The sequence below is a fragment of the Halichoerus grypus genome, chromosome 10 (genome assembly GCF_964656455.1).
Source record: "Halichoerus grypus chromosome 10, mHalGry1.hap1.1, whole genome shotgun sequence".
Lineage (NCBI taxonomy): Eukaryota > Metazoa > Chordata > Mammalia > Carnivora > Phocidae > Halichoerus > Halichoerus grypus.
In genome coordinates, this window is record NC_135721.1 from 115,681,309 (window position 1) to 115,695,440 (window position 14,132).

Sequence of the window (14,132 nt, forward strand, 5' to 3'; positions counted from 1 at the left end):
GACACTTGTGGTTGCATTTAGGTTCCACCTGAGTAATACAAGATAACCGCCCCCCCATCTCAAGATCCTTAACTCAATCACATTTGCAAAGACCCCCTTTCCAAATAGTGTAACATGTACAAATTCCAGGGATTAGGACCTAATTATCTTTAGGGGCCATTTTCCGGCCTAACGCAGGCACTAAACATTTTTCAGGTCTGGGCTTTTCCGTGCTGTAAAAGTTACCCAGGCTTCATCATCCTTCCCTATATACATCCTGTAGCTGACCTTTTTGTCTTTCATTGAAAATCCTAGTGTGGATAAAATGTTTCTGGAGGGAGCGGGGACAGGTTGCTGGATTTGGTAATGCTAGTTCTGTTTTTTAATGAGCAAGATTGAACTCATAATTTTTCTTTCTTTTTCTAGCTTGATTAAAATGTGCATTTTCTACACTGTCACAGAAAAATACAACCATGATTTATATTTTCACAATTTATGTGGTTGATTTCATGGTTCCCTCATGAGAAAAAACTTTTTTTTAGTCTCTTGAAAGCACTAGGACTCTTGCCTCCTGACTCTACCTCTTACCCTGTAAGGTTGTAGTCCCCCAGAGAAGTGTCAAACTTGAACATTTACTTGTGAAGAGATTCAGAGTGAGTTGCCTAACCTGTCTGAACCTTAATTTCCTGATCAAAAAATGGAATTGACAGGGGCGCCTGGGTGGCTCAGGTCATGATCCCAGGGTCCTGGGATCGAGCCCCACATCAGGCTCCCTGCTCCGCGGGAAGCCTGCTTCTCCCTCTCCCACTCCCCCTACTTGTGTTCCCTCTCTCGCTGTCTCTCTCTCTGTCAAATAAATAAATAAAATCTTTAAAGAAAATGGAATTGACAATGCCATAAAAGATTTCTGGGGATTAAATGGGAAAAAAGGGAAATTTCTCAGCACAATGACTGGCACATATTAATTTCTTAATGAATATTTTCTTCCCTGCCCCCCTATTTCTCTTTAAAAACAAGGAGGGGTGTATTTATTAGTTCCATTTATTGAGCATCTGCCCCTATTTTTTCCCACATGTTTCTTCCTTTTTAAGCTTCTATTTAAATTCCAATTAGTTAACATACAATGTTCTATTAATTTCAGGTGTACAATATTGTGATTCAACAGTCCTATACAACACCCAGTGCTCATCACAAGTGCGCTCCGTAATCCTCATTACCTATTTCACCCATCCCCACACCCACCTCCCCTCTGGTAACCAGTTTGTTCTCTATAGTTAAGAGTCTGTGTCTTGGTTTGTCTCTCTCTCTCTTTTTTCCCTTTGCTCATTTGTTTTATTTCTTAAATTCTACATATGAGTGAAAACATATGGTATTTGTCTTTCTCTGCCTTATTTTGCTTAGCCTAATACTCTCTAGCTCCATCCATGTTGTCACAAATGGCAAGATTTCATTCTTTGTTATGGCTGAGTAATATCATATATATATGTAATATCATATATATATATATATATATATATATATATATATATATATCATGCAGAAGCTTTTTTAAAAAAGATTTTATTTATTTGAGAGAGAGAGCATGCGCACCAGCAGGGGCAGGGGGCAGAGGGAGAGGAAGAAGCAGACTCCCCGCTGAGCAGGGAGCCCTATGTGGGACTTGATCCCAGGACCCCAAGATCACCACCTGAGTCGAAGGCAGACGCTTAACCAACTGAGCCACCCAAGCGCCCTCGTGTAGAAGCTTTTTATTTTGATGTAGTTCCAGTATTTTATTTTTGCTTTTGTTTTCCTTGTCTCAGGAGACATATCTAGAAAGAAGTTGCTATGGCTAATGTCAAAGAAGTCACTGCCTGGGGCATCTGGCTGGCTCAGTTGGTAGAGCATGTGATTCTTGTTCTTGGAGTCATGAGTTCAAGCCCCGCACTGGGCATAGAGTCTACTCAAAAAAAAAAAAAAAAGTTACTGCCTGTAATCCATTTTGAATTTATTTTTGTGTGTGGTGTAAGAAAGTGGTCCAGTTTCATTCTTTTGCATGTTGCTGTCCAGTTTTCCCAACACCATTTGTTGAGGAGATGTTCTTTTTCCCATTGGATATTCTCTCCTACTTTGTCGAAGATTAGGTGACCATATAGTTGTGGGTTCATTTCTCGGTTTTCCATTCTGTTCCATTGATCTACATGTCTGTTTTGTGCCAGTACCATACTGTTTTGATTACTACAGCTTTGTAACACAACTTGAAGTCTGGAATTGTGATGCCTCCAGCTTTGCTTTTCTTTTCCAAGATTGCTTTGGCTATTTGGGGTGTTTTCTGTAAACCACATAAATTGTGAAAATATAAATCATGGTTGTATTTTTCTGTGACAGTGTAGAAAATGCACATTTTAATCAAGCTAGAAAAAGAAAGAAAAATTGTGAGTAGTTAAATCAAACTTTCTAGAGTTTGTTCTAGCTCTGTGAAAAATGCCTTTGGTATTTTGATAGGGATTGCATTAATGTGTAGATTGCTTTGGGTAGTACAGACATTTTAGCAATATTTGTTCTTCCAATCCATGAGCATGGAATGTCTTTCCATTTCTTTGTGTCATCTTCAATTTCTTTCATCAATGTTTTATAGTTTTTAGAATACAGGTCTTTCACCTCTTTGATTAGGTTTATTCCTAGGTATTTTATTATTTTTGATGCAGTTATAAGTGGGATTGTTTTCTTAATTTCTTAATTTCTCTTTCCGCTGCTTCATTATTGATGTATAGAAATGCACCAGATTTCTGTAGATTGATTTTGTATCCTGTGACTTTACTGAATTTGTTTATCAGTTCTAGCAGTTTTTTGGGGAGTCTTTCAGGCATTCTATATATAGTATCAGAACATCTGCCCTTATTAATCCAAGGTGTTATAGGCAATAATTTCTGCCTTCAAGAGTTTGATGGACAGTACATGGCATACAATGAAAATTCCGAAGTAGTCAGGCCACAGTCCTTTCCTTTGAAGTGCTTGCAATTTTGATAAAAAGGAAAGATATCTATTGGAGAATGCCTGGAATCATAGAATGTCAAGTCTTCTTGTGGGTGAATAGATTTTGAGGATGCTCAGATTGTATCAGTCCCCAAGGTGAATGTTCTTGGTCTCCATGCCAAGCAGAATGAGCTTTGGACTAGTGGACAAAAGCCCTTGGTTCTATTACTGGTTTAGCCATCATTTCTGTGTGATCTTGGGTAAGTTGTTTTCCCCTGTGGGGATTCAGTTTCCGTATCTGGATAGTGAGAGAATGATTCATGCAGAGTTACTGCAAAAAAATTGGAAAACAGAATTCCACACATATCAACTGCAGAATTTTCCCCCAGGAACAATCATAAAGCCAAATAAAACTATAGGACAACACTCCAAATTAAATTTGACTATTTTCTATCTGAATAATAACCATAATAATGCTAATAAGAAAATGGCCAAAATATATTGATAATAGCAAGTATTTATATAGCAATTTACTATGTTCCAGGCACTGTTCTTAGTACTTTACATGTATCAACACCGTTAATCCTCACCACAACCCTCTGAGACAGTATTATTATCATCATTTTACAGATTTAAAAGAAATAGAAGCACAGGTTTTAAAAATTGAATGAGTGGTAGAGCCAAGATTTGGTGCCAGTCTATGATGAAATTAATGACAAATGTATAGACAAAAGGCCAATACAGAATTTAAAAAGTAGAGATTTGATTGACTTCTGCAATGTCCTCTGGCTTTAGCTGCATATGAGTCTACATTCAACATTCCCTTTCTTTTTGCTGGAAAGTCAGGGTAAGAAGTTCAATTCCCTGAAGCTGGAAGTCAAGGCACTTTAGTTCTCTTTTGGGCTGGTTCTCTTGGCTACTTTTAGCAAGGAAGTATCTGGGAATTCCCTTTCTAGCAGCTGGGGGCCATGTGGTTCAAGCGGATTCAACCAACTCCCAGAGCAGAGCTTGTATGCTACATATTTTGGGACTGCCAAGAAATAACTAGTTTATCTCTGGGAAAGTTTCCATCTGTTGCTTTGTAGAAATGTTTGAATTTCCACCGTCTCCAGCACGTCCATGCATTTAGAACAATGATCCTTGGTCAGAGCCCCAGAACGTGTTTTATAATGCTCCTGTTCCAAGTGAACTTGGACCTATGGCAATCTGCCTAGAGAAATCTAGCCATCCTGGGTGTATTTAGGCAAAAGTATAGAATCAAGAAGTGACCAGAGATGGTCTCATAATCTGGTCAGTCCCAGGTCCTGGGCCAGATTAAAATCTTTGAGAGCTCAAGCCTTGAAAATGGTGTCCATCCCTCACGTGCAATTTAAAACAAAAATAATCCTATACTATAAAATTAATGGAGGCAGTAGGCAAAAGGTGGAAATGATGCAAGTGTCCTCTGATCCACAAATGGATAAACAACATGTGATACACATACAATGGAATATTATTCACCCTTTAAAAGGAAGGAAGTTCTGACACATGCTATAACATAGATGAACCTTGAGGACATTATGCTAAGTTAAATAAACCAGCCACAAAAGAACAAATATTGCATGATCCCACCTATATGAGGCACCTAGAGTAGTCAAATGCGTAGAGACAGAAAGTAGAAGGGTCGTTGCCAGGGGCTTGGGTTGAGGGAAATGGGTTATTGTTTAACAGGTACAGAGTTTCAGTTCTTTAAGATGAAGAGTCCTGGATGGTGGTAATGGTTGCACAACGTGACTGTACTTAACACCACTGAACTGTACATTAAAATGGTTAAATAGTAGATCCTATGTGATATGTATTTTATCACAATTTCTTAAACTAAAAAAATGGAAAAAATAAATGGGTAGTGGTTCAACACATTTCTGATTTTTTCCATGGTGTCTACTTCACTGCCTTTCAGAAACATCCAGTTCTTTCAAAGAAAATATGTCCTTATGGGGGTGGGGGTGCCTCCTCTGCTGATGTCCAAAGCAGACACTCCCCTCTGCCTATTTGGTGATACGGAATTAGCCAGATAACACCCCGGGTTGAGGGAGGGAAGAGCATAGGTATCCTGCAGGGTTCCCCCCTCAGCCAACTTGCCCCGTAGGGCCCCAAACTCTGCTGCTGGAAAGAAGGAAAAAGTCTAATCAAATGAAAATCCTTTCAGCAAACATTTATTGAGAACCTTACTAACAACAGTTAGTACCTATTAAATTAAACTTACTAGTGTTAAGAAAAACTATCCTGAAACATGTTACTAAAATAAAAAGATGACTGTGTGACCTTTCTTTTTTTGTTTAAGATTTTATTTTTAAGTAATCTCTACACCCAATGTGGGGCTCAAACTCACAACCCAGAGGAGATCAAGAGTTGCGTGCTCTACTCACTGAGCCAGCCAGCCGCCCCTGTGTGACCTTTTAATGTCATAATAAAGCATTGACTGGCAAGTCTACTTAAGAGTCATCTGCTTCTAAAGAAAAGTTTAACATTATTTACACAACTGGTTAGTGCCCAAACATTTTACAATTCTGTAAAATGATAAACTGTGATGATTTCCTTTTCTGTCTGTAGTGAAGACATCCCAAAGGTTATGGTTTTATTACCCTTTAAGACATTAATCCATTTTGTATATAATTTAGCAATCTCATTTTTTCAATGTTTTTCTTTTTCATTGACTATAAAAACTTCAGTTTTTATATTCTATTTTGAACTGGCTTTGTCATCCTGCTAGTCCCTTTATTAATGGGCTAAATGAAACTTTGACCCATGCTCACTGTCTATTTGTATGAGAATGATGTTTTTAACATACTGAGAATTATCCTTGACACTAAACATAAGATCTGCGATTAAGCAATTCACAGACCCATGATACCCCTTTGAGATAATTTCTATTTTATCCCCATTTTCCAGATGAGAAATCTGAGGCACAAAAGATAATTTCCTTTTTAAAGAAGATTTATTTATTTATTTAAAAGATTTATTTATTTATTTATTTATTTATTTATTTGAGGGGGAGAGAGAGGGAGAGAGTGGGGGGAGGGGCAGAGGGAGAGAATCTCAAGCAGACTTCCTGCTCAGCCGGGAGCTGATGTGAGGCTGGATCTCAGGACCCTGATATCATGACCTGAGGCAAAATCAAGAGTCAAGCCCTTAATTGACTGAGACACCCAGGCACCCCAAAAAAGATTAGATAATTTTCTAAGGGCCAATTATGTGCCAGGCATTTTGTGAGTCACAATTTTCTTTCCTTCCCTGGATGTCCTATTTATTTGTTCATTCACCCAATAAACATCTATTGACCACTTACTATGTGCCAAGTACTCTGCTAGCCTGGTGATGCAGAAATGTTAAAACACATTCCCTGCCCTCCTACAGCTTTTGGTGTGGAGGATAGATGCTTAAACAGACAATTATCATGGAAATAATTAAGGGCTATGAAGAGCAAAAAGAGAGGGCTATGGTAGAACAGCAGGAATATCCAACTCAAACTTGTGGGTATGAAGTTAGGGAAGGCTTCCCAGAGGGGTGCCTGGGTGGCTCAGTTGGTTAAGCATCTGCCTTCAGCTCAGGTCATGATCCCGGGGTCCTGGGATCGAGTCCCGCATCGGGCTCCTTGCTCAGTGGGGATCCTGCTTCTCCCACTCCCCAACCCCCAACTCCTGCTCTCTCTCACTAACTCTCTCTCAAATAAATAAATTAATTAAATCTTAAAAAAAAAAAAAAAGACTTCCTGGAGTAGGGTGGCATCTACTCTAATAGGTGTTGGGGGGCCAAAGAAGGAGGTAAGAATCACCTCAAGATAAAGTCTCAATTCCTTAATACAGCAGGAAAGACTCTTCATCAGACTCCTGCCTCCCTCTTCACATCACATCTGCCTCCCCAACACTTGTTCTGTTTTGGCCATCCTTAAGTACTACCAATGTCGCAAGCCTATTATATTATTTCTTCTTTCTTTCTTTCTTTCTTTCTTTCTCTTTCTTTCTTTCTTTCTTTCTTTCTTTCTTTCTTTCTTTCTTTCAAGATTTTATTTATCCATTTGACAGAGAGAGAGAGAGGGAGAGCACAAGCAGAGGGAGAGGAAGAAGCAAGCTCCCTACTGAGCAAGGAGCTCCGATGTGGGGCTCCATCCCAAGACCCTGGGACCACGACCCAAACCAAAGGCAGCCACCCAACCAACTGAGCCACCCAGGTGCCCCTTATTTCTCCTTTCATATTATATTCTTTGCACCTTCTTCTCCCTCTATCTGAAACATTTTTTCCCCACACCTTCTGCCCTATCCCCACTCCTACCACTCACTTGTTCTGCAGGACCAGCTTAGGTATCACCTCCTTTGAGAAGTCTTCTCTGACTCCCAGGCTAAATCAGAGGACTCTACTCTCATAACTTAGATGACGCACATACTTCTCAGCTCCAGTTTCCAGCTCCCTGGTCCTCTATCTTTGTACTTAACCTACTGTATTATCACTGTTTGCTTATATGTTTCTCTCCCCTACTTGATTGTCTTCTTCCTAAGTGGGGATCTTATCTGTTTCAGGTCCTAGCACACAGTAAGTGCTCAATAAATGCCCACTGAGTAAAAGAATGAAGTAGCAGGTGAACCACGTTAGAGGAAATAAAGGAAGAAGAGAAGATGGCTCCAGAAGCTTTTGGAAATAACTTGTGAGCAGCTAGAGGAGCTGAAGCATAGAGAGTAGTGGCAATGACTACAGAGTGAGCTAATAGAAATAATATGTGCCCAGAGCTGTACTAAGTAATTCTCTTATACCAGCTCATTTCCTTCTCACAACAACTCTGTGAGGCAGGTACTATTATTCTTCCTATTTTACTGATGATCTCAGAGAGGCCAAAAGGCATCCCCTAAATGTAAGGGCTAGCCAGTGACAAAGCTGAGATGTAAATCCAGGCAGCTTTACCTGAGCCCATGTCCTCATCCTATATCACACTCCATACCACGTCTGCTCTGGGTCCTGGAAGGAAGGAGTGGACTGAGAATACCAAGATGCTCCCTAGGATTTATAGCCCAGGAAAGAAGACAAGGTATTGAAGGTGACAATGGAGCTACAGCGGGAGGCGAAGTTCTGTTGGTTTTGTAAGACTAAGAGGTCATTTCTAGCATCTCAGAAGGCTTTTCAGAAGGAGGTGGTGTCACAGCAGGGCTTTGAAGGAGTGGGGGGAATTTGGAGAAGTCTGGAGAAAAATAACCAAAGAATAAAATATACATAAAAAGGATAATACCTCATAAAGAGTTGTTTCATCTCAGTAATACAAAGTTAGTCTGACACTAGAAACTTAATGCATTTGCCACATTAACAAGTTAAAGATGGAAACTTGTATGATCATTTCATTAGGTTATGATAAAGGATTTGAAAAACTCAAAACATTTATGATAAAAACTCAGGAAACTAGGAATAAAAGGAATCTTACTTAATCTAATAAAGGGTATCTATTAAAAAATACAGCAAACATCATGTTTAATGGTAAAAAGGTGAAAACCTTCCTTAAATCATTTCTATTCACACTGTACTAGAGGTTGTAGCCAGAACAATAAGTTAAGAAAAAGAAACTATAGGGGCGCCTGGGTGCCTCAGTCGGTTAAGCATCTGACTCTTGATTTCGGCTCAGGTCATGATCTCAGGGTTGTGAGATCGAGCCCCACATGGGGCACTGTGCCGGGCATGGAGCCTGCTTAGGATTCTCTCTCCCTCTTCCTCTGCCCCTCCTCCCCCAAAAAAGAAACTATAAAAATTAGAAAGGAAGAAATAAAAGTCACTATCTACTAATGATATGACTATGCATATATAAAATTCAAAAGAATCTACAATTATTAGAATAAATAAAAGTTTATTAAGGTTTCTAGATACAGAATCAATGTAACAAAATTATCATATTCTTATACAGCAATAAGCTGTTAGAACATGGCATTTCTTTTAAATACTATTTTCAATAACATTTTAAAATATGAAAGGCCCAAGAACATCTGGGTGGCTCAGTCAGTTAAGTGTCTGCCTTCAGTTCAGGTCATGATCCCAGGGTCTTGGGATCGAGCCCCACATCTGCGCTCCTTGCTCAGCAGGGAGCCTGCTTCTCCCTCTCCCTCTGCCTGCCGCTCCCCCTGCTTGTGCTCTCTCTCTCTCTGACATAAGAAATAAATAAAATCTTTAAAAAATATATGAAAGGCCCGGGGGGAGGGATCTATCAAAGGGTGGGCAAGATGTCTAGAGATAAACTTATAAAACTCTGAGAGGTACCAAAGAAGACATAAATAAATGAAGAGATATACGCTATCATGCATTGGATGATTCAGTATTGTGAAGATGTCAGTTCTCCCCCAAACCATTAACACATCTAATGCAATACCAAACAAAATACTATCAACCTGATAAAGGGATTCTAAAATTTATGTATAGAAGTTCAACATATAAATATAGCCAAGACACTCTTGAGGAACAAAGTGGGAAGACTTGATTTGCAAGCTATAAAGATGCATTATTATAAAACTATACCAATTAAAATAACATGGCATTGGTGCAGGGAGAGGAAAATAGGCTATTGAAAACAGAATAAACACATTTACTGTAAGTCAGACATATCACTGCAGATCAGTGAGGAAGGGCAGAATTCCAAAAAGTAGTGTTGGGAAAACTGGATATCCACGTAAAAGAAACTAATCTTGACCTGTACTTCACACCATACACCTAAAGGCAAAAGACAAAACTATAAAGCTTTTGGAGATTAATTGGAGAACGTCTTCATGATCCCAGGATAGGGAAGGATTTCTTAAACAAGGCACAAAAGGCATGAACTAATGGAAAAGATTTATAAAGTTGACCATCTTAAAATTAGGAACTTCTGTTTATCTAAAAAGAAGATAAGGAAAGTGAAAAGATAATATTTGTGTGTTCTGTGTTCAGGAAATCAGAAGGAGCAGATTTGGCTGAGACTGGAGTACATGGAAAGATAAGGCTGGAAAGCTCAGCAGGAGCTGAGCCAGGAATACCAGGCTCCCACCACTTGCTGGGGAGGCAAGAGCTAGAATCACTCTGACGTTACGGGCTTCTTTTCATCTTCCCTAAATCGGGCTGTGTTAGTGTCTACAGGGGAAAATTTTGAGTAAGATTCTTATCTATTCCTTGCCTCCCCTTCAGGATTATATTTATGTCAGCTGTCATTCTTCCTGCTGCAGGGGTCACTTCTGTTTGCTGCCCCCCAAAGCCAAGCCCCGTTCTTATCTCTTCCACCTATTGAATACACACTCTGTTCTGGCACTTTGTATGAGTCACCTCATTTATCCTTGTAGGATGGTCTAATAGTTAAGAAAGCATGTTTTGGGTGAACAGGTCAGTTCACCGTTCTCTGCCTCTGTACCCTCATCTAAAAAATGCGAATAATGTCTGTTTCTTTATACTTTCCATAGGACACTAGTGAGAATAAAACACATGTATTCTGCTTACTTAATACAGTGCCTGGCACATTTGTAGGTTCTCAGTGCATGTTACTAGTCCACATCCTAAGCAGGAGGTGATCTCTGAAGGGACCACACTCCGTTGTTATCTGAGCTGGGTCTGGTTGGTTAAACTGCCTGTCTCCAGTAGCTAACAGGGGAGGGAGAGGTCTGGTCTTCTGAAGTCCAGCTGGGCCACACCGCCAGTCCCTGGCTCAGCCCAGCCTCTCCTCACCCACTGGGGCTGCACTGGTGCTGGCCCCTGCTCAGCTTCCTGTCTCCCTTATCTTCCCCTGGCATGTGCTCTCTGCAGTGGGAAATGCTACCACTGGCTTCCTTCACTTCCCTCTGCTCGGTAGGCCCTTCATTCTTTAGCTCTCAGGCAAACTTCAGCTGCTGGCCCTATGCCCACTCTGCTCTGTGATTTTCTGCCCCTCGCCCACCCAGGCCCAATCTAGCCTAGGCTCTGGCTCCAGCTGCAGCCTGTCTTTTCTCTTCTTCATCCCACGCCTGAGTTTAGAAGGGGAAGTGGGGGGGCACCTGGGTGGCTCAGTCGTTAAGCGTCTGCCTTCGGCTCGGGTCATGATCCCAGGGTCCTGGGATCAAGCCCCGCATCGGGCTCCCTGCTCTGCGGGGAGCCTGCTTCTCCCTCTCCCCCTGCTTGTGTTCCCTCTCTCGCTGTGTCTTTCTCTGTCAAATAAATAAAAAATCGTTAAAAAAAAAAAAGATTTAGAAGGGGACGTGGGGATGCCCCTCAAGCTGTCCCCACTCACCAGCTTCCCACCCCCAATACTCTCTTTACATTCCCTGTACCCAAACCCACACCCCTTTGTTTTTGAGTTCAAATCCCTCCTCTACACTTTCATGGTGTGTGACCTTGGGCAAGTTACTTAGCCTCTCTGGGCTTGAGTTATCTCATCTGCAACATGGAGACAATGAGCCTGGTGCTATCCTCCCCAGAGAAAATGATAAAGGCCTAGCACACAGTATGAATTTTGGGCATGTTTTATATTATGTATAACATAAATATCCAGGAGTGTTGGAAGTTTGTGCTCAAAAATGATGGAGAGTGATCCCCCAAAACTTTTGAGACACTATGTGTAGTTAAATTCACAAACTTTGGCATCAGGGAAACACGGGTTCAAATTATAGTTTTTGCTGTGTGGCCTTAGGTAAGTCACTTACCCTCTCAGAGCCTCAGTTTATTAGGAAAATGGTGATGTTAATGAAATCCACCTCAAAAGACTGGATATGGATAAAATGAGATTTTTTTTTTTTTAAAGATTTTATTTATTTATTTGAGAGAGAGAGAGAGCACAAGAGGGGGGAGCGGGAGAGGGAGAAGCAGACTCCCTGCTGAGCAGGGAGCCCGATGCAGGACTCGATCCCGGGACTCCAGGATCATGACCAGAGCCGAAGGCAGTCGCTTAACCAACTGAGCCACCCAGGCGCCCGGATAAAATGAGATTATTTATGTAAAGAGCTTAACACTGTTCCCAGCCTACTGTAAGTATTAGCTATAACAATAATCATTGTCTCTGCTATTTGATTTTTGGGGCACTGGTGTGTAAGGAGGATGCTTGGGAAGTAGCTGTTGCTGTAGTCATCTCTGCCTATGACAGATCTTAGCTTGGTGGGAAAGACCCGTCTGTTATTAGCTCTGTGGATGGTGGTGAGGATCACTTTAACCCCAGGGATGTAGGCCCTACCTACATAGATCAGACTGACAGCACTCAATTCTAAATTGGTTCAATCATCTACTTTATTACCCTCCATCCCAGGGCAGTCTTCAAGCCCTCAAGGGAGAAAAAAAGGCAAAGTAAAAATATGTACAAACTCACTAGGAATCAGATAAAGCACAGCGAAACCAAAATGAAGTGCCATTTTATACCCAACCATCTGACAATGCCAAGGGTTGGCAAGGATTTGGAGTGAGGGAAATCTCGTGCGCTGTTCGGAATGTAAATTGGCCCAAACATTTTGCAAAACATTTTGGCAATTTTTAGTAAAGTTGAAGATGAATATACCTATGACTCAGCAATTCTACTCCCATGTTTGCACCTACAGAAACTCTCCCACGTATGCACAAGAAAACACATACAAGAAAGTCATACCAGCACTTTGTAATAGCGAAAAAACTGGGGGGGGGGGGGGAAACCCTTAACAGAAGAATGGATAAATAAATTGTGGTATATTCATAAGATGGCATTATAAAGCAGGGGAAATAAATGGACCTGCATATAATAATATGGATCAATCTTATTAATATGTTAGGTGAAAAAAGTAAGTTACAGAGGCATACATGCACTTCAATATTATTTATACAAAGCTCAAATATGCAAACCACCATTACATATTGCTTAAGAATATATGCATATGTAGTAGAGTATCCAGAAATGAGGAAATGAGAAATAGTGAATTCTTTTTTTTTTTTTTAAGATTTAATTTATTTATTTGAGAGAGAGAGCATGAGTAGGGGGCAGGGGGCAGGGGGAGAAGCAGACCCCCGGGATCATGACCTGAGCCGAAGGCAGATGCTTAACTGACTGAGCCACCCAGGAGTGCAGAGATATGGTGAATTCTGATTAGTGGTTACTTTGGTGACGGGGCAGGGGAAGAAAGGCACAGTCAGGGAGTATAAGGGTCTTCAATTATACTGGTAACATTTTATTTCTTCCGCTGGGTAGTGAGGACAAGTATGTTTGTAATAAAATTCTTCAGGTATGAAAAAATTCTTCAAATATGGAATATTTCATAATAATTTTTTATGAAAGCCAAGACAGTATAACTCACAGTGATTTAAGACCGTCCACTTTTCCTGAGTCCCAGTCCAGGAAAAGAAGGCCCCCATTTTCCTTCTGACTAGACCATTTTGGCAAGCTGGAAAAATATTTGGTTATTTCTAAACTCGCCTACAATGACTGAGAGGTGAGCATGGACACTCTTGCATATATATATTCAGTTCAGAGAATGGGAGCCTGGTATGTATCCAAGGTTTGCCCTGATTCCACTATGACGTCAACTCTCCCTCCAAGGAACAGTATATAAAATAAAGAAGTTAAAACCCCCACCTCAGCCCTTTATCTAATCCCATTTCCCAGAGTTAATCTCTATTGACAGCCCCCGCCTGGTATTGTTCCTATGTATATACCAATACACAGATACACACGTGTATTACTCAGACAGAAGTAAAATTTTAAACTAAAACTAGACGGAATTATCCTGTATGTATTGGTTCACACTTCTCTTTCTCACTTATCAATGTCTCATGTCAGTACATCAACTCATATGATCTGCCACCTTCTTCCACCATAATTTATTACTTAACCTTTTATTTTTATTTTATTTTTATTTTTTTAAAAGATTTTATTTATTTATTTGACAGAGCGAGAGTGAGGACACAAGCAAGGGGGAGCAGCAGAGGGAGAGAGAGAAGCAGGCTTTCCGCTGAGCAGGGAGCCCGATGCGGGGCTCGATTCCAGGACCCTGTGATGGAGCCCGATGCGGGACTCGATTCCAGGACCCTGGGATCATGACCTGAGCCGAAGGCAGACACTTAACCGACTGAGCCGCCCCTTAACCTTTTATTTTTAATTCAACACAAGATATATCACCACATTTTAGGAGCAAAATTTTCAAACAATACAGATAGAGTGATAAAACCCTTCACAAAATAGACGGAAAAGGCCTTCCACAAGATTGCCAGCCCAACACACATACACAAACACACACACA